The following is a 22,001-nucleotide window of genomic DNA, read 5'->3' as shown; positions in this document are numbered from 1 at the left end:
CAAAACCCCAATGCGTTCTCAACAATTGAGTTGTCAGTGAATTTATGTGCTGCTCTCTGTTCTTGTTGCTGTTTTAGTTTACACTTGAGCTTGTCGCGCCATGAAAACCACTCTAGAGCACCACTGGACATTGAACAAAAAACAAAAAAACTAAATCACTCAATTTCGTATAGAACTTGCTGTGGTGTCGATTTTTTTGCTTCTAATTTTTATACAGCAATAAACAAGCTAAACAAATGAGTCACAATTTTGTTGAGCTTTAGCTACTCTGTATAAATTCGTTGGAAAATATTTAAAGATTTAGCATTATGTAAATTCTGAAAATACCAATGTTTGTTTCAAGTATTGACTTTTCAGATATAATGTTTTTTTTTTTACAAATAATTTGTATTAGCGAATAGCCTAAAAAAGGCTGCTACAAATATTTTGTAGAATTTAGTTCTTATAATTTTTTTATATTTTGTTGTTTTAATAAATTTTTATATATATTTAGATAGTATTATTATTTAAGAATTATATATTAGAATTTCGCATTTGTAATTTAGAAAATATTTGTTTTGTCTTTTAAAAATTTAACTAGTATTTGAAGCTTGCATTATTATATTCGTCTGAATACTTTTAATTAATTTGTTGAGCTTAAAAATAAATATATAAAATTATATGCATACTTAAAATATATTTTCCAAGCTTCCACTCGCTGTATAAAAATGCAAACTAAATTAGAATTGTCATTCCTAATAACTGCATTTATTTTTCAACATTTATTATGAAACCAAACTATCCGTTTATGCCCGGAGCTGTCAACAGAGAGTATAACGCAAAAGTTTGCAGCTTAAATTTCAAGCGTCAGCATTAAACTGCGGCACGCGACGCCACGCCACGCCCACTAAAAAAAAACCAAAACTCCCACACAATGCAACCAAACTGCGAGCTGTGGACAATGTCACATTCACAGCTACAGCTGCAGCTGCGGATGAAAACAAAGATGATGATGAGAACAAAGCGAGCGGATGGGGGAGGGGAGGGCAACTGCTGGCGTATGCTTTATATACGCCACTTCGCTGGCCTCCCCTCCGCCCCCCCACCCACAAACCGCTTCAAAATTCGCGACGCATTCACAGCAAATCTATTTTTTATATTGTTGGAATATGTAGCTCTGCCGACTCGCGTGGCATTCCCTGCGCTGCGTCCGCCGCGCTCTTGATATTTATTTATTTAGCTTTCTGCTGCTGGAATTTACTCCAACTACAGCAACAGCTTCGACTTCAGCTACAGCTACAGCTACTGCTATGGAGAGCAATGTGTTTTATTTGATGCCATGTCTGCAGTTTTCAACTTCAACTAGTTGCCCTGCTGCTGCGGATGCTGGGACGTTGTCCAGTTCAGTGGTCATGCCTCAACTAAAAGTTCTTTCAAATTTTTGCCCCTAACACACACACACACACACACACACACACATATATATATAAGTATGTGTGTGTGATTTTGTGAGGTTTGTATGCCAACAGCCACAAAATCATTTCACTTGACTTTCCTTCTATAAATTGCACAATATATTTAATTTAAAGCGCAATAAAATCAAGTGGCACGCCCAGCCCTCTCTCTCTCTCTCTGTCTCTCGTTCGCTACGCTTGCAGCACTTTTGGTCTATTGTTTCCATTTGACTTTAGCCACGTTAGCGTCTTTTATGTGAAACGTGATTTTCTCCCCGAATATAACATACAAATGTTTTTTGTTTTCGTGCTTTTTCTTTTTTTTTTGCAAGCGGCAGGAAGCTGCATTAATATTTTTTTACGCTAAGACTCGAGCACAGATTTTATATCGCACTCTGGTGCGGAAGTATAGAAAAACGAAGAGTGTAAAAAAATTATAAAAAAAAAATAGAGCAGCAGGCTAAGCAACATTAACAAATTAAAATAAATAGCAGAAATTTTGTTTAAATGAAATGTAAATATTTAATATAAAATGCTAAAGAGTTGAATATAGTAAGCACGTTCATATTTTGTACCACGGTGTCTGCTGCATTTAGGCCAAGACTATAAGCCACTCATATCTGGCTGACTGACTGCCTCAAAGGTTAACTGGCTACAAGAACTTGCGCTGCAACTTCAGCAATAATATGACTAAGCTCTAGACTTGAGGCACACATTGAAGAAATAAATGTATAAACAATATGTTAAATGTCTGTTGTTGCTAGCGACTGAGCTCAGATTTCGGCAAATACTCTAAGCCTTTGTAATTTTCAATTTATCGGCAACAATTTATCAACATTGCTGCTTATTGTTGTTGCCCTCACCTGCAGCGCAGCAAAAAGATAATTATTGTTGATTTATGGCGCAGCGAAAAAAAATCTCTTGACAGCGCGACTTGAGCTTGACTTTTGCACAGGCAACGAATTTAATAAAAACCATTACAAATAGCAAAGAAAAGCTGCGACTGCAAACCCGTTATTGTTATGTTTATTTGTAGTGCTCATGTTTTTTTATATATCGTATAAACAAACATTTGTGTGCGGCCAACATGGCGTGTGCGCAATTTTCTTTTATTTTCGGCATTGAAAGTGGGGGAAGTTTGCTGCTATTAATAATGATTGGCTGTTACATCAAATTGCTGTGTCGCGTTTCCTATTTATTATTAGTATTATTTATGGCAAGCATGAATCACGCTTAATGCACAAAAATGTCCGAAAATTTATGAAATTTTATGGGCCGTTGATTTATACGCGCGGGACTAATGAAAAGATGCGGCAGGTAAAAGTGCAAAATGTTTGTTCGAGGGTCAATAATTGCCATTGCCACATGTGCGGCACAAGCAGTAAAAGTTGCAGCACTTTCTAAAAAAATATTCATAGGGCAAGTCGACTGCACTTAACTTGGCTAATCGCACGCCTAAATCGAAAACTGCACTCGCAAAAAAGTGAAAGACTCTATTTTTATTTTTTTGGGCATAATTTTGCGCTAGCCACAGGCATAATTTCAGTTTAGACAAGTGAAAGGCAGAGTGAGAGAGAGTTAGAGTTAGAGTAAATTTATTTGCAATTACTAAGCACAAATGCTTAGCGATGTTCTCTGTGCTAGACAGCTTCACTATCTGCCACTTCAGCAGCTCACAGCTCACAGCTTACAGCTCTCAGTTAATTATTGTAAAATATGCTAAAGCGAGAGAGGGCGAGACCACAATTGCTGCTGGCTGCTCGCCCAGGCAAAAGTAAACTTGCACTTGGCACTTCAGTTTTCGATGAGCTTATAAGCGTCTTATTGTAATTACCTGACAATGCAGTCAAGTGGCTCGGCAAGTTTGCAACAACTTAAGCAACAAGCTCGAGCTCTAGAACAGAGACAGAGACTGAGCAGTTTGCATATTTGAGCAGCTTGACAGGCTGAAAGGCAAAAGCCAGTGTGCACACAGAATGCCAAATGCTTATTAAAGCCAGAGAGAATTATTATCATAATTAATGCATTGCTGCCGAGCGGCTGAGTGGGTGGAGCTGGTGTTGCGGTCCAGCTGTGGCTCCTCGGCTAAAGAACTGCAAACATACCGCAAAACTTTGCTCAAGCTTCTTCGCCTGAGGTCTGCTGCTGCTGCTGCTTTGCTGACTTATTGAGATATTTATGCAAATATGGCTCATTATACAATATGCATGCGTTCGTTTGTATATATGTTTATGTATATATATTTAAAGTTAGCTTGCGCCGGACATGTGATAAATATTGCGGTGCATTTGAACTCATAAATTTAACAGCAGCAGCCGAACAACTGTGCCAGACATTATTATTCAATATGTTTTGTATATATGCATATATATTCTTGTACACAACATGCTGTAGTACAAATGCATTTTGTGTGCCTGTGCCCAAATTAATTGCCTAGAGTTTTGCACTACGCCCATTAATATGCGTCAGCATTCAAACCGCATTCGATGCTCAAGCTCTTAAAGCAGCAACATAAATCATAAAACACTTTAAGCTAAACTTAACTTCGCTTTGCATATTATGAGCACACGTAAAGTCAGACAGACAAGCTGCTTTTATTTTTATAAAGAAACATTACTGAAGCTGAAGCTGCAGCTTAGGCTTAAGTTTTTTACTGAGAAATGTGCTGCAAAAGAAAGAAATGGTCAGTGTCATTCAAAGTGGACAAAGGTTGTCAGCAAGTGTTGCCTTAAGTTGGGCAGAGAAGTATTAACTTCTAATTTTTACTTTAAGTAGATTTAAAATATGTTAAATTTTACTTAAATTGCTTGAGTTTTAATTTAATTAAATTCAATGCCTGCAAAATGTAGAATTATTGATTTCAATTAGGACTTATAATAATTATAATATGTTATATACGTATACTTAATATTTATGAAACTGAAAATAGGACATTTTTTTAAATAAAAAATGAAAATAATTGCAATAATTGAAAGTAGTTTAAGAAAATCCTCAATTCATAAAAATTGAAAAAAATTTCTTTTCTAAAGTAATTAGGCATATCTGAAAATAATTCTATGTAAGCCGTTAATTCAGCTTGCAGTGTAATTTTTTCTTGAAAATAATTGAATATAATTTAAGAAAAGCCTTTGCATACTTTTGAATTACTTAAAGTCAGTAAGTCAGTCATTAGTTCAGTATTCAAGCTAATCAGTAATGATTATGTTAAATAATTCATGCTTAGCAGTCAAGTTATATATGTATTAACATATTATCATAACTTATTACTTATTAAATACAAATTCGTATTTTGAAACTGGCTGCTTTATTTTTATTTATATATTAGCATACAGCGACTAGACTTCAAGTCAACAAGCAGAGAAGCTCACATTAGCATAATTTTTTCGACACACACACACACACACACACACATGCACCTGCCACACCTTAGGCGTTGTCTAGCCCTGGGGCTTGGCATCAGAAGAAATGTATCCATCGAAATCAGAAAGCATGAGGTTATTGCTTGACAGTTATTTATGAATGTGAAGCGAAAGATAAAAATTTAAAGGCCTAGCCCAGCGTAATTGTTGCCTACTTTTGGGGTTGCTCTGGCTGCGCGCCAGCAACTGTCGCCAGCTATTTGCAAAGCATTTATCAAAACGTGAGTTGAAGACAAAAATCACCGCCAAAGGTAAATAAAGTTAATGGAGCTGCTGCTTTAAGGGAGCTGCTGCTGCTGCTGGCGTCAGCCAGACAGACGGTTGTTGACGCCGCCATAAAATGTCTGCGACTGCGTTTTAATTGTTTTTTTTTAGCCAGGCCAAGTCTTGCGGTGGGCGCTCGGTCTATCGTCTGGCGAAATGTCGCGCACATTTTGGCCACAAAATAAATTGATCTGCGGTTTGGTTGGCTCATAATTTATGTGCCACTTGTATAGAATTATTTTTTTTTTTTTTGGCGGCGACAAGCAATTTGACAAATGGCATGCAGCAAAATAATAATAGAATAAATCAATTAATTATTTTGCTATTAACAAATATTTATGGAGACTAGAATGCTGAGTGGTGCTTGAGTTAAAGCGTAAAATTGCATGAAATATACAAATTAAATTCAAATATTATAAACTACACTAAAAATGAGTGCCACAAGTCTTTAGCGCATACTGTTTACATTAATTTTACAATATTATTTACCTACACAATTATAAATTTGTTTTACATTTAAAATTCATAACGCATACAACATTTATTTGTCTTTCAGCTTGAATTTCCAAATATATTCTTAACACTTTTCACAACTTGTGTGTTTGTGTGTTGAATGCCTAACGCATTTTAATTGCATAATTAATGTGCATTGCATAAATGAGTGTGTGCTAAATGTGTTTAAGCCATGTATAGAAAATATTTACACAAAGTGTCAAAAGAAATTCGCTCGCATGTGTCAACGCCATAAATGCGAACTATGCGCAATAATTTTATTTCACTTTGAGCCCAGTTAACGGTGCTTGCTTGGCTTGGTCATAACTAACGCTTGTCAGGCCACAATGTGTCATTGAACTCGCACTCGCACCGAGATTTGCTTAAGCGCTTTTTGAGAAAGATTCAACTACAACTACTCGCAAGTGACCCCAATTTAAATTAGTTAGTTTCTTTGCTATGTATGCCAAACATACATACGCATACTTAAGTGAATTATTTATGAAACGCAAACAAATAAATTGCATAAATGCTTTTATTCAGCAACAGCTGCAATAAAAGTGTCTAAGAGCTTGCAAAGTTGAGAGACTTTTGCTGGGAAATGAAAAGTTTGTTTTAACTTTGACTGCTCGCTGGCAAGTTTTGATGACAGCGAAAATGAGTTTAAAGAAAAATCTTTTGCATTTTGTAACGAGTTTATTTAAATGCGAGCGAGCGGCGTTAAGTTCGCTCTCTCTCTCTCTCTCTCTCTCTCAGTTTGTTTGCAGCGAGTTGATCGTTTAATTGCCAGAGTTTATTTAAGGCAACACGCCCAAAGGCATTTGGCAAAAACTGTTTGGCAATTAGCTCGGTGCTAACAAAAAGGTTAAAAAATTTAGCAGAAAACATCAGAAAATAGTAACGCAACTGAATTTAACCCTGGCTTACATTTTTCTTCGTTTTTCAGTTTTTCACATGCAAAGCAAAGCAAAGCAAAGTGGGAAACGTGTTTGATTGCTGGGAAACTGAAAAAATGACTGTGTGGCCCCCAAGGTTGTGCAGTTGCAGTTAGACGGCTTTTGTAAGCGGCTTTTAAATGTTGTTGGTGGGCGTGTTAACGGCCTTGGCTCAACACAAAGTTGCAGCGCCCAACTCCCTTTTGTTGCTTAATTAAATGCGCTGGCATATCAGCAAATAATTTATAATCTTTGTTGTCAGCGCTCATTTGCATATAAATGTAACAGTTATATTTTTTTAACAGCTGATAACATAAATTGTAAATGACATTGAAATTAACGCTGTGCGCTTGTCATGTAATAAAAGCTTAAACAAATTAATTTCAAATTTATTAACTGCATAGCAGCAGACTTTGTCACTCTATTAAATAATTTTAAATGAATTCTGTGAAATTGCAATTGATTATGTGCACGATTTATGGTTGTCAACGTTGCGTATACTTAATCATTGGCATGTCAATCACAGGAACTTAAAGCGCTTTCAAGCCAAAGTTGATGTCGTTAGTTTAGACAAAAGTTGCGGCTAATTTATCATAAATATCGTAGGCCCAAACGACCTTTTGTCGAAAGTCTAATTAAAAGTGAAAGGTGAGCGCACCTTTTGGCTCTAACTGGAAAAGCCATCGAAAGCTTTTTGTTTGAGCCACACGACAAATGTGTGTAGCATGCCCCAAGGCGCTTTAAGCGTGGCCCACCTGCAGGTTAAGTGCGACTCGCTGCGCCCGTTTAACCTGACCTCTTGCTGCTTTACTGTGTGTGTGTGTGTGTGTGTTGCCATGGGCAAACATAATTGAAGTCATAAATAACGAATTATGTTACAAAAGTTGAGCTTCGAGCTTCGTTTGTTTAGTTAACTTTTATGTATTTTATTGTGAATTTTTTGCGCATCTGCTTGTTTCTATTTTTTTTTGGCGTTTCACACTTTTGCATAATTATGCTGAGGGGGTTGCCTTACCCTAAGCTAATTATGAGCTGGCGCTACCTGCTGCGGCGCATCAAGATTTATTATGATGGAAGACCTTTGTTTGGCCTGCCAGCAAACTCTAATTAAAAGCTCCAGCTACAGCGTCGCTTTGGGTTACACTTTTAATAAATGTTCTTGATTTGTTTGACAAGCGTCGAATGCTACGGGCGATTGCTCCATGTGCTGTCTGGCTGTCTGCTCAGGCGATGAAATGTGTTTTTTTAATTAATGTAGAGAGAGCGTTGAATGTCAATAAATGTGCATTAAATTGCAATTATGTTGTTGCTGTGCTGACAACACTTTTCAATGGCGACCCCAAAAAGAACACGCATCAGTCATTTGTTCGCTCTCTTCTTTGCTTTTTAATTCGTTGTAATAACGCTGCTTATGCGTGTTGCAATTTACGCACACATTCGTTTGATCGTCTGCATATTAAATTAAAGCCAAGCAAACGGTAAACAAAAATTGCATTTATAGCAATAATAATTTGGATGTGGTTGACTTCCATTGACAACGTACAATAATTGTCATAAAAAAAAAGAAGCTGCAGCTTAAGTAGCTTATGCTACTGACTGCCACTTAAAATTTGACTTAACAAAGGCAGCCAGAAAATAATTACTAGAGTGCTCATTAAGGCTGCATTAAAATAAATGATGGTCACGCCTTTCAATTTGAAATTTAAAGTATGAGCACACATTTAATATTTATTCAAGCATTTTGCATTTTATTTTAATTAGTCATAAAGAAATTTATATTTATATTTCTATAGCTCAAGCTAAGTGCAAGTGAATTTGATGCTTCATAATTTAGAGTTAAGTTCGTAACCAACAAGCGTGAATAATGCTTAAGTTGCATTTATTCAAGCATAAGTTGCAGCCATTTAATTGCCTTTTCAATTTGCCAATCACATTTCATCAATATGCACAACACATTTTCCAATGCAATTACTCAAATTACGCACACACAAAAATGAAGTTGTTGCACGCCGCTCGGCAGTTGGCCGCAAAAGCGCTTGAAAAATTTGTTAACCACAGTTAAAACAGCGCCAGGTCAAGCGTACCATAACTCAGCAGCAGCAGCAGCAGCAGCAACAGTCTCATGTGGGCATGAGAAAGTTTTCCAAGCCAAATGTGATTAACAGCGCAAAGGGTGCAAGCGATGAGGCATCTTTTGTGGCTTACCTGCCTCAGCAGCAGTTTGAATATATGTCTATATATATGCTGGGCCCCTAGCAGTTGCAGCTTGGCAATATTGATGATGATGATGCTGCGTATTGATTTCAAGCGTAAAGCGTTTGTCGCAAAATTTAATTTTGTTTCAGTTGACATTAATTAATGATTGTTTCAATGCACACACACACACACAGAGAGATAAATGTCTGTATGTGTTGCATTGATTTTCATCATTAATGAATCCCCTGGTCACATTATTATGCTGGCATAGCAACGATTTGCCACTTAGAGAAAGAGAAAGAGAGGGAGAGAGCGAGAGTAACTTGAGTAAATGTTGGTCGGTTGCCCTGCTCAACAATTGTTAATGACGACAGAGACAGGCTGTGGTCCAACTGTTTGCCTCAATTGTGGCCAAACTTTCGGATAACTCGGTTGCAATCAGCTAAGAGCTGCAGCTTCGCTTGCTTAACAATTGATAACTAATTTCTTAGCTAGCATGTGTTTATGGCTAATACGGCGATACAGTTGGAATTGCATATTCTATGAACTGTGCGTGGTTATTGAAATTTCAGTGTGCGGTGTGCGGTGTGCGCTGTGGCATGTTGCATGTCCTTTGTGTGCCACAAAAATCACGCAGTGCAGACACTAGAGAAATCAGCGCAAATATTCGTAGCTGAGCGAAAGCTTTTAGCTCTCTATTGCTTTTCGCCAAATCCTTAAGGATATGGCAGCACTTGCTGACTTGCATTTTAACACACACACGCACACTATAGAAAGATATTGCATACTCGCCCCTTTATGCGCTAACGGGACTTAGCACGCATAATAAATGTTAGCTGCAGTTGCTGCTGCGTGATTTTTCTTTGCTGCTGGAAAATTTACATAATATTGTATTAAACAAAGCAGCGAGTTTTCCATTAAACAATTGTCATGCTTTACATTTGATTGGGTGCCGCACAATCGCCTCGCCAGCTGTGCAGACAAGTGAGGGGTGTGGCACATCTTCCATGCCCTGCCCAGGGGTTGTTTGCACCCTTAATTATGTGATTGTCAGCGTGTAAAAAGTCAGAGTCGCAGGCTGAATTATGTCATAGAAAATGCTTAACAATGCCAGGCAGCCAAACAAAACAAAAAAAAAAAAACTACTGGCAGACAATGTAATTAGTTGAAGCATTTGGAAATTGAGACGTTGCCTTGCGGGCTACTTTGGCTGAGGGTAGATTTGCCTACCACAAAGCTACGCTTAACCAACACAGCTGCCAAAAAGCAGAGCAAGTGCTAAGCAACAGCAAGAGGAGAGCGGCGGACTCTTTGGTGTAATCTGAGTTAGCCCTGCGAATGCAGTAATCAGTTTCAATTAAAATTGAAAATGATTGTGCAACCGACGTGTCAGTTTAACAATGTGAACAGTTGCTTGTAGCCTTAACTTGGCTTAAGACCTCATTAGACCCACTGCACTCAATGCTTCAATTGTGTATTTAATTAAACAAATCAAACTTTGATCTACTTTATTAATCAACCAGGCAGGCAGACAGGCAAATGCTTGGCAATTATTTTAATATACAATATTTTAAGCTTGAAATTAATTAGCTATAGCTGCTGCTGCTGCTGTCTTATAAACAATTCAATGGATAAGCATTAAGTCGAACATAAATTTGTAATGCAGCTGAGAATGAATTATTTAGCCTGAATTTTGTAAGTAGCTGGCAAATAAACTTTTAGGCATTTAATAATTGAGTAAGCATATGTAATAAATATAGGTAATAGGTCTAATTTATTCATTTAATTTAGCAACAAAAATAAATGATTTAAATAACTTACAATATTTGTGGCTGCAGCTTAACTTTTAAGAAGAAGTAACAGTTTAACATAGGAAAAGATTTCGAAAGGAATTAGCTCAGCAGCAAATTAATTAGTTATGAATGCATATAAGCGTAATTTAAATTCAGATTGCAATCAGATTAATGCATTGATAAATGTGTAAGTTTATTCATTCATTACTTTTGCTTTGCATCTATGATAAGAAGCTTGCCATAGCGAGAGTTGCAAATTGACAGTCAGCATCGTTTTCGTATTTGATTACAATAAACTCTTCAAATATAAATCTAAATAAGAATAAGAGCGCTGAAGTCTTTTTTTAAACCAATTTAACTTTAGTTTTGCGTTTTACACAATGCAATTCATTATAAAATATAGAAAATTTGTAGTAGCTCTACATTTATTAATTCATAAACTTCTTTGCGAGTTCTGCAGCTGTCATTGCAAAATGTTTCAAGTCATTTGAGTAGCCACTAAGTACAATGAGCTGTTGTTTTTTTTGCTCGCTGCTCTTCTTACATTGCTTAAGCCATATGAGCGGCTTTCACCAAGCTCATAGCTTTATTCTTTACTACACTCGACTTGTCAGCTGACCTCATTCGCTTGGCTTAGCTGCCAATTAGCTCAACATTGCCAGTTGCTGTTTGGCGATCTAGTCAAGCAACAAATGCCGCAGTCAAGCAGCGAGAGAGCTCAGCGTGCTAATCCTCAGCAGGAAGTGCTCTTGATCCGCATTTGACAATCGAAATGGAAAGGCCGCAGTCTGCCAATAACGATTAGTGGCAAATTGAGAGCATGGCTACCTGAATTGAACTGACCTTATTAGCCGTTAAGCTGGGCACACTCTCTTCCCTCTTGCCTCGCTAACTAACCAGAGAGAGAGAGAGAGAGAGAGAGAGAGAGATCGTAATGCCAACGGACATATGTAACTGCCAGTTATTATGCATTGTTAGTCTAGGGATTTAAATGCATTGTTTGCTGCATTCGTTATTTATGGCGAAAATGCGTATACAACGTTATTAGTAATTTTCAACTGCTACTGGCATTAGGCAATAATTTCTGAATATCAGCCCTGCTGTCAAAAAACAGAAATAGAAAGAATATTGCACCCCTGTGTAGTACATAACAAAAGGTAGCAGGACCCTTTTGTATGCCAACTCGACTCCTTTTGCCATTTCAGCGCTAAATTTGATTTATATGCATTTCATTATATATTTGCCTTAGCCCGACTGCTACTCTCGCTGTTATTTTGTTATTTCGTGTGGCGCTAATGAATTCAAATGTGTGCGTAATTGAGTTATTAAAATTTCAGTGAGCAGCAACTTGAAAGACATTTAAGCTGCAAATTGTAATTTGAAATTGAAATTTCTATGGGCTCTGCTGCACGCCAAATACTTGCGAGGCGTTCATGTGTAAACTTTTTGTTAGATTTACAGTGAAAAAGCAGAGAAAAAAAATTGTAAATTAAATTTATGTTCAGATGCAGTGCAATTTATCTTGTCGGCAAAGTGTAAATGGATTGTTAAAGGACACACGTGCGAAAGGCGATGCAAGTGAGAGACTTGGCAGATCCAAAGCGAGCGTTTGTATTGAAGTTGGGATACAATTGCAAAACATAACTAAAGTGAAAAGTATTAAATTTATTTATCTAGACAGCTTTACCAATTAATTGTAATAGTCAAAGTCTTTTATATAATATATATAATATATTATTTTATACTGGCGTGTCAAAAATTTTAAAATCAAAACATTTCTAGGCAGTTTAAGCACACACAGAATTCATTTGTTTAACCAGCAACAAGTCTAAGGCTTAATCTATTCTATTGTCTGACATAATTGTTGATTAGAACCCAGAATCAATCTTGGAGATAGGTTTAGGAGATAAAAGAAAATTTTCTTATGTATGTTGTATAAATCGCAGCAACTCTAATTATTCTAAATAATGAAATCTCGACGATTTGGTTCGACATGTTTCTGACTAAAATATTTAAAAACTTGAGACAAAGGGTTACGATCGTTGTATTAAAAAACAAAGTGTATAAAAATTTAAGAGAGAGAAACAAATACAAAGCAAAGACTAAAAATGTATTAGACTTCCTATTGTTTTATTAAAAAATTAATGCTATCGCTCAGGAATTGTTGATTGGCTTACATAACTTTTGAAATAAAAGTTATGAAATAAGAATTGAATTGCATTTTGTTAATGTTAACTCTTATTTATTGCTTTAAAAATTACTATTATTTTATGCGAATTAACAGCATTTCACTGTTGACTTTTTGGCTTTATATTTTAAATTCGTACGCTTTAATCTTTATACTTAACACTTAATAATTGTGTTGTTGGGGGCAGAGCGAGAGAAAAAAGATATTAAAATAAATATACAACAGAGTGTTGAAAATTTACACGCTGAACACTAAGTGAAGTCGACTTTGGTTTTTTGCTTTTATTATTTATTTTTTCGCACAGTTAAATTTTTGCTGCCTTTTTTTTGTTTTGCTGGCATCAATTGGCATAATTTTTTTTTTATTTTTATTGGCAGGGCTAACCAGGGCCGTTTAAAGAGCGCCAGGGGAATACCACAGGACTGGCAGCCAATTGGGGGCAAATAAAAGAAAAAAAAATAACGAATAAACAGAAACTACTGCGCGCTTAGGGTTGGGGGGTGGGGTGGGTTTGTGTGCATGCAGGTCAAACAAATATTACCCTTGCATTTTTCATATAATTCGATGCGGCGCCTTTTTTACACAAGCAAATATTTTGCAATCAAACAAACTGCGGGAAGGCAAAGCCAGAAGAGTGAAAGGGTGAGAGGGTGAGAGGGTGAGAGGGTTCAAATTGGGTTTGTTGGGTTTGCATTTGAAATCTATGTATGCTCGAGTAATATAATAATTTCGCGTGCGCTTGATTTTTACGCCACTTCAGAGACTCAAGTGCCGCACTCCGGGCTCAGCAGGCGGAGCAGCGAAGAGAGTCGAGCTCGAGCTCAGGCAGCCGGCACTTTATATGCGTCGTCTCTACGTATATTAAAACCCATAATTTGGCTTAATAGTTTTTGCAATTACCCCAGAAGGGTTGTGAGTGTGTGTGCTTGGCCTCTTTTCACTTTTCCACATTGCTGGGGTTTGACAGGAAGCGCAGCAATTTGCCAGGAAGTTGGCCAGCAGGCAGGCAAGCAGCATATGTATGCGTAACTCTACGCACAATATTTGTCACAGACACACACTCACACACACACACATACGAAGGTGGGCAACGCCTGCTGTCAATTATGAATTTATTAGAGACTACAATTGTGCGCCCGCGTCTGCTTTAATGATAAACATGGCAAGCTCAGCAGCTGTCTGCGGATAAAGATATCAATGTCTATATATCTGCAGTCGAGGGACTTGCAATTGAGTGAGCATTTGTTTGTGATATGTGCTTAGTAAACTAAACTTTATTTAAGTGTTGGCAAATATTTGTTAAGCATTTTGTTTTGTAGCTTTGCCAATTTGGAAAAGTATTTTGCCTGCTGCTTAAAATTGTTTATTATCGCTTTGCTATTTATACATTAATTTTGTTTGCTGCTTGAAATTGTTTAGTAAATTAATACATTGAATTAAATGTTGGAAAATTAATAAAGCTTTGTGTTTATAACATTTTTAATTATTGCATTGAATTATTATTGATTTTAGTTTTTTTTTTTAATTGTTGCTTAGCTATATATAAATGTTTGCGACATTTTGCTTAATCGCTTTGCTATTTATAAAAGCATTTCAATTGAAATTGTTTAGTAAATTAATAAAGCATTGAATTAAATGTTAGCGCATATTTTTGTAAATATTTTGTTTTGTCGCTTTGCCATTTATTAAAGTATTTTGCCTGCAGCTTGGCTTCACTTTTGTTTTGTTACGGCTTCAAGTGCCTCCCTTTGCCACTGCCACTGCCACTGCCACTGCACTTGACTCAATTTATGTTGATTTTAAGTGGCAAATTGTATTTGCATTTGAACTTTTATGCTTGAGTAGCATTGAGACCGCAAGTAGCCCTTTTGCTTAAACTAAAGAGTAAAGAGCAAAGCGGCAAGGGAGTGAGTGAGCCACTTCAAAAGCTCACAGTGTGTTCCGCAAATTGTGGTCGAGCCTGCTTTTGATTGCCTATTAGGAAAAATAGATACATTTCGCTCAAAAGTTAAACAAAACATTTACTGCTGTTGTTGCTGCTAATTGTGGGCGTGGCAATGATTGCATGACAAGCATGTCAAGTGCCGCTTGTTGTGGTTTATTCAACTAATGTCTGTTGCATGTCTGCGTCGCATAATTACCTGCAAGTAAAAAAATGATGATAAAATTAAATATTAGTTTTCATTTAGTAAGCAAAAAATATGATTAATGCAGCCAGGGCTGCAATCGTTTATCAATTGTGTGTGCGGCTTTGCTTTAAGTGCAAACTTTTTGCAGCAAACTGCAAGCTACAGCAAAAGGATTAAATGGCACACACACACATGCATAGATAACACACACACATACATATATTGAGGCTTATTACACTAATTACTGTTGGGGCACATACCAGTGCCTAGCCCCAAAAATGCAAAAGAGAAAAAAACAAACAAAACCATAAACTTTTTGCAACGAAATTCTCAAAGAGCCAGTTCTGCTTTTTTGGCATAGCTTATTATGGCCAACAACTGTGTGTGTGTGTGTGTGTGTGTGTGTCTGTCCATTTGAGTTAGTGAGTTGCTGTAGCTGTTGGTTATAGTCACAATAACAGTTGCTTTTGCCTGTATTCTGTCTCTGTTAATGGCTTTCTAGGGAATCGCGTGCAGTAATACAATTTAGCACCGAACTGAGAGCACAGCCGCCAGTCGAGCGTCCAACCTGCAGTATTTTTTGGCTTGGCGAATAAATTATGGCATATAAAGTATATTTATGTATATGCTTTTTTAAATACTTTACACTTGTGTATGTGTGCATGTGTGTGTGTGTGTGTCTCTGCATTTAATTTGGTTTTATTGCATTTTACTTTTAGCTACAAAAGCGCGACTGGTGCGCCCCCCAGTTGTGCGACATTGTTTGTACCGCAAATATGCGCCACACACACACACACACACACGCAAACAAATGCAGTGCTCAAACGCTAACGCCATTGTGGAATTTTTATTGCCCTTCACCCACTGTCAGGGCATGAAACTTAAACTGAAACTCGGCGAAAAGCTTCCAAGCGAGTAGCCGCGAAATATTTCAGCAAAATATATAAAAAATGTCGAAAAGTGCAAAATGCATTCAAACATTTATTGCATAAAATAAGCTCATTACCCAAAATTCATACGCAGTGTTTAAAATAAAATGAATCATATAAAATTTATGTACGGAAATAAAAATAAAAATATACGTAAATATCACTATCAGAATAAAAATTTTATTAAATTTTTTTATTAACAAATAATTAGGATGTTTGCCAGAGCAACAATATTTATTTCAAGCAATCATAAAAAATAATTAAGTTTTACTTTTTGATTATTGCGTATTGATATAAAAAGATGAGCATCATTATTTTCTATATTTTTAAAATAATGATATTTAAAAATAAAACTTTTTGTTTTAATGTAGATTTTTTAACCGCACGGTATATTTATTCGGTTAAGCCAGCAAAATATATTACGTATACGTATTTAAAAGCCACAAGAATGCCAGCAATGAACAAGAAAATATTTCATACTATTTTCATTTTATTTTATTTTCCTGCTGTTTACTGCGCGCTTGTTGTTGTTGCTGTTGTTGTTGTTGCTGTCAATAAAATAGTAGTAAAATTTTCGCCGCTGTGTTTGCGGTTAGCAGTACTACCAACTCACCCACCCGCCCTACGCTCCCCCCCTTGGCCAATATGTGCTGCCAAAAAGCTCCGTTAATGCAATCAAACTAATGAAGTCGCCGCTTGGCGTATTTTCAATGGCTACACACACACACACGAATTCATGTGAGGTGTAGTTTTGTGGGCGTGGCTTGTCATAAAGGTATTAAAAATATTTTATAGCTACTGCTGTTTGCGTTAGTTTTCAGTTTCAGTTTTGAGTTTCGGGGGCTGGCGCTGCCGTTGACACCTCGCTGATGTGATGATGATGATGTCAATGCAAATAAAATATTTTGTGGGTGCCAAAATTTGAAATGAAATGCAATGGAATTTCAAATAGTATTTGTCAACTCAATGGAGTGTAGTGGGGATTAAATTGATGAGGCGGGGGTGGGTTAATGAGTTGTTGACAGAAGCCTTCAATATTAAAGAATGTATATGCATGTTTTTCTTATATTTATGGCTATGCTGAGCGCATTTAAAGTCAACTGGGGAGAGAGAGACTGGCTATAAATTTCCATTTTCTATGTGGTACGTGTGGCATAAATCAAAAAATGGCGAATGCAAATGTTACACAAATATGCCAAGCGTTTAGCTCAAATATGTATGTGTGTGCACGCTTTTCATTTTTATGGGCACACACCACCCAAGCGAACCACCCAACAGAAACTAAAGCCAACCCCCCCCCCATATGCTTGACAAAAATATACAAAACCAAAAATGGTTACTCAGGCGGCTTAGCCATGAAATTTAAAGGTGTGCAGCAGCAGCAGTTGAAGTTGCTTAACAGCCTGACAACCCTAGAGCTAGGGTTGTTGTTGCTATTGCTGCTGCTGCTGCTGCTGTTTATTAAATTCTGTAATGAAATTTTCGCGTGCCAAATTGGTTTAGGTGTTTCCCCTTTGGCCAGGCTCTGCGGCTTCAGGGTTGTTCCACTCATCATCATCATGCTGAACAGCAAGCACATCATCATCTAAAATATTGCGCGCTTGCCTTAGCACATTTCCTGTTATTTTCTTTTTTATATTTTTAGATTTTATCTATTGGCGAATAGCCAATGGCAGCTGTGCACCACCCTTAGAAAAAAGGAAACCAACGACAACGACAACGACAACTTAACGTTGCCAATTTCAAATGTTGCGCTACATGTTGCCAGCAACATGTATGGCCATGTTGCTAGGCTTGAATTTAATTTACTTAGCATGCAGTTCGGCACATAAATTTCACACACACACACAGCAATAAAACTGTAAACACACACGCACACAGAATTGTGAGTGTGTCGCCATTTGGGAGACTCATAAATCGCTTGGTTTGTCGCACTGCAACCTCGAGAGTTGAGTAATTATTCAAATGCAGCAGCAGCAACAGCAGCAGCTCCTAGAGGTGTTGAAAATGTGTTAGCTGCTGCTGTTGCGTGTGTTGCAAGCCACAGCTGTCAGTTTAGTGTTTTAAGTTTTTCTTGAGCTCCTTGGTAAATTTAATAATAGACACAGAACTTTGTATTTTAACTTACTTCACTCTTCTACTTTTATGTTATGCTATTTTTCCTGTCTTCTATCTTTGGCGCCCAAATTGGCAGCACGTGTAAGCCAAAAACTTTTGCTAGCTGCTGCTGCTGCTGCTGCTGCTGCTGCATTGTTGTCAGTTTTGTTGACATTTTGCATGCTCAGGTTTTTAGCTCAATTCGTTTTTAGCGTAGCGTAGTAAATTTTACAAAATACTTTACTTGCATAACTTTTTAGTTTGACCTGAGTTAAGTGAATTTTGGCTGCAATTCTGTTTAAAAGCCTCAAAGCCATAGAGCTTAGCACAAAGGCTTTCATATTTATTCAAAATTACGCATATCAATTAGCCGGAAATAGACACACACATACTAAAGCATTCTATACATGTGTGTGTGTGTGTTGCTAAGCCGACATTAGGCAGGCTTGGCAAAAACTTTTGCTATTGTTGCTAATGAAACAAAGCAAACTTAACTGCAAATTCGCAAATGTTGTTTGAGTGACAAATTGAGTTTTGTTTTTGTGTGTAGCAGGCCGCTTCACACTTTGCCAGCTTTGCTTGCATTTTGAAGCGTTTTGCTAAGTGGCTTTAAACTAATCCCACAACAGCATTTAAATGTTGTTTATGCCAAAATGAAGTTGAGCAACTCATTTATTTGCAATGCTCTTAACGTATTTTAATGTTAGCTGCAGATTATTTGCATTTATGCTTAAAATGTTTTATTTCCAAGAAGATGCTATAGAGCATTTTAATTTGTCGATAGTATCGATAACATATTGCTCTCTATGTACAAACAGTAGATTGAGCTTATCGGTAGACGCTTGCAAAGTATAAAAATGAAACAGTATATACTGATTATCGTTTTAGTTTATTGATAGTATCGATAACAAACTGATTGCTATGCTTAAAATTTAATTAGACAACGAATATACAACAGCAGACAATGAAGCGTATTGCGCTTATCGATACTATCGATACTCCCATCGTAGCTAATCATTTCTGTTTGTTGCTCTGCCTAACCAGGTGCTTATTATGTATTAAACTGTTAATTGCTGATACATAAATATACAATGTAGGCAAACTTAATATGCGTGCCTGACTCTCAAAGTAATCAAAATACATTGATAGCTTCAGCACGTGCTCGCGACAATTTTGGTAGTTTTAAGCTCACGCCCCCAGCCGAGAGCAAGTTGGATAGACACATCCATCCATCCATCCATCCATCCAGCCATCCATCCGTTCGTGCTATATTTGGCAAGCCATTAACTTAGATTCAAGTACACAATTTAATTTAACTTGAGGGCATGTTTTGTGTTTCGAGTTTTGTATGCTTTGATTTAATTAAAATTAACTTTGTATGCCGCACACACAATGCACTGCGGCAAATATTAATGCTGATTACAGGATAAGAACTGACAGTCAATGATTACACACACACACACACACACACACACACTTTATGTAAATGATTTGCATTTACATTTGAATACGGCTATAAAACTGTAAACTAATTTAATTCGCTTGTCTCACAAATTTATGTTGCTCTAAATGCAATTGTCTAATTGTTTTCTATATTCGGCTGGCACAAATTGTGGCCAATTTGTATAGCTAACTGAGATTTGCCTTTGCATAAACAAATGAAATATGAGCTGGCAATTAAAATCTGACAATAAAATCTAAAGCTTGTTTAAGACACGGACTAAAGAGAATATAAAGCTGCTGCTGCTTTAAAATAAATGAATGTGTGTGCAGTGCAGTGCATTGCATTAAATTTAGCTTTATATTTGTGCATATAGTAGTATTTTATAGCCAAATAATTGTTGTTAAATGAAAACATTTATATGGGATTCAGTTATAGATTTACTGATGGTAAAACAGGTAGACAATTTTTTTATGCGCAGCTTTTTATTTCAGCAGTTAAATGAAAATCCATTTAAAATATATATAGCGTATATCGCTCGTACTCTTTGATGCTTGTGCCAGTTAAGCGCCGTTGCTTTTATTGCGTGAAAATTTATACACGATATGTAATTCGGTTTGGGGTAGACCCCCCCCCCCCACACGGTAGTAAATTGTAAAGTGTTGTTGGATGCAATTGAAATGAGGAGTCAACAGCAGCAGAGCCAAAAAGCCGACAATATACACTTTCGATAACAGAGCATAGCGATAAGTATAAACGCTTGCAAAAAAATAAATCAAAATAAACTGAATTTAATTTAAATTAAAACGCGCTTTTAACATGAGCTGCATAATAACAAACAGCTGCTTAACCTTATTGTAGTTAACATTTAATAAAATTTATATTTGTTTGCTTTAAAAGTGCGTTTCATTGTTTATATATTTATTCAATATGCATTCCATTTAAGCTGCTGTGATTGTTGTTGGCCACTTGTGCTGGCATTTCGATTGCATTTGTTATGGCCGCGTTAAGACCGAGCTTACATTCGGTTCTTGGCTTAAAAAACAAGCTAGCACATACTACAATTTAAGTTAACAGCGCGTCTCACAAGCGCCGCCCATTTTTTAAAGTGGCAAAAAGTAAAACCAAGCCAAAAACAAAAGCAATACAAAAAATAAATTTAATGTAATGTTGTGCGTGCTCAGCGGCAACAACAACAACAACAACAACAACAACATGAACAACAGTTGAAGCAGTGGCAGCAACAAGAGTCCATTTGCATATTGGAGCATTGAACTTTGCATGGCACTGGGAACTGAGAACTGGGTTGGCTCAGTTGGTAATCGTAGTAGCAGTCGCAGTGCGGTTTTGGTTATGTGCGGAGGGGCGAGGGGGGTGGCTGACGTTTCAAATGACGGTACGCTTCAATTGAAATGACGGACGGGCAGTGTGTGCGTCTGTCTGCGGGTTTGGCATTAACTTGGCAGCTTAACATTTGTTTTGTTTGCCCAGCTGATGGACAAGTGTCATGAGCAACTGCAAGGGCGTGGCCTGGGCACGGCGTACTCTAAAAAATTTGATTAATCACATACACATGCAAACATAAATGCTATACACGCAGTACTATAAAGTTAAAACTAAAGCAAAAGCAACAGCAAGAGAATTCAACTGGCAAACTAGAGCTAATGAAAAACTCACGCTGCGTCTAAGTCAGACATTCAACGCAGCGGGAGATGAATTGATTTTAAATCAATATTGACAGATGACATTGGCAGCGTTGCCTGAATGCCAAACGCGCAGCAAAGAGTGAAAGAGAGAGAGACGCAAGAATTTGCAACACATTGACAAGTCAGCGTTAAATTCTATGTGGGGGCTACAACTTTAAGCAGCGACTGCTGCTGCTGCTGCTGCTGTGGCTGCAAAATTGTCAAGGGATAAATTAAAGAGTGTGACAAGCGTTGTCAGCAGTCAGCATGCAGCAATGTTAGCCTGGCATAGTTAGAAAATAAAGTCAAGCAGCAGCCATGACGCTTGCAACAGCAGTGAGCAGAGAGTAAAATATGACATATTGGGGAGTTGGGCTGGGCAAAGGATTTGTGTGACATACATAGACATAGTTATGAAATATGTTTGAGCCATACAAGATGCATAAACAGAGCAGTCATATTAGATGGAATACAAACTCTTTCGGTCAAAGGCTATGGCTGTGTTTATTCTTGGATTGCTCAACCCAATTTGAATTTATTGAACCCTTAGCAACAGTGTCCCGCATAAATGTCATAATTGCCAGTACCTAAGCTAAGAGCAGCGCAAACAGAGCAAGGGACAGTCAACAACTGCTGCGAGTTAATAAATGTCAAAAGTGACATTTTTGCCGACTGTCTGGACCTTAATTGACTGACTTTCTGGCTTGCTTATCTAGATGTTACTCTCTCTCTCTCTCTCTCTGTGTCTCTTTCATTTACTTTCGCAATTGTCAACTGTCGTCAGCAGCAGTTTTAAAACTAACAATAAATTTAAGCATGTCTGATCCCTTTTGCGGTTGGCCACGCCTCATTAATGGCGCAATAGGGGCGCCAGCAGCTGTGTGTCTCTGTTAAATCTCAACGAACTCATTAACTGTGCCAAGGTTCTGGTTGCATAAGCTGCTTGCATGTTGCATGTTGCACAGTGAGTGAAATTCGCTTGCATAATTTGAATTTAACA

General features: G+C 37.1%; 1 protein-coding gene across 8 annotated transcripts in view; it reads right to left on the bottom strand.

The window, feature by feature from the left end:
- The window catches only part of LOC108595477 (fasciclin-3), a 69,664-nt gene that overhangs the window by 8,921 nt on the left and 38,742 nt on the right, over positions 1-22,001 (bottom strand). The gene's annotated exons all lie outside the window — the stretch shown is intronic.

The sequence above is a fragment of the Drosophila busckii genome, chromosome 2L (genome assembly GCF_011750605.1).
Source record: "Drosophila busckii strain San Diego stock center, stock number 13000-0081.31 chromosome 2L, ASM1175060v1, whole genome shotgun sequence".
NCBI lineage: Eukaryota > Metazoa > Arthropoda > Insecta > Diptera > Drosophilidae > Drosophila > Drosophila busckii.
Note: the sequence above shows the minus strand (reverse complement) of the source record. Positions and strands in the feature narration are given on the sequence as shown.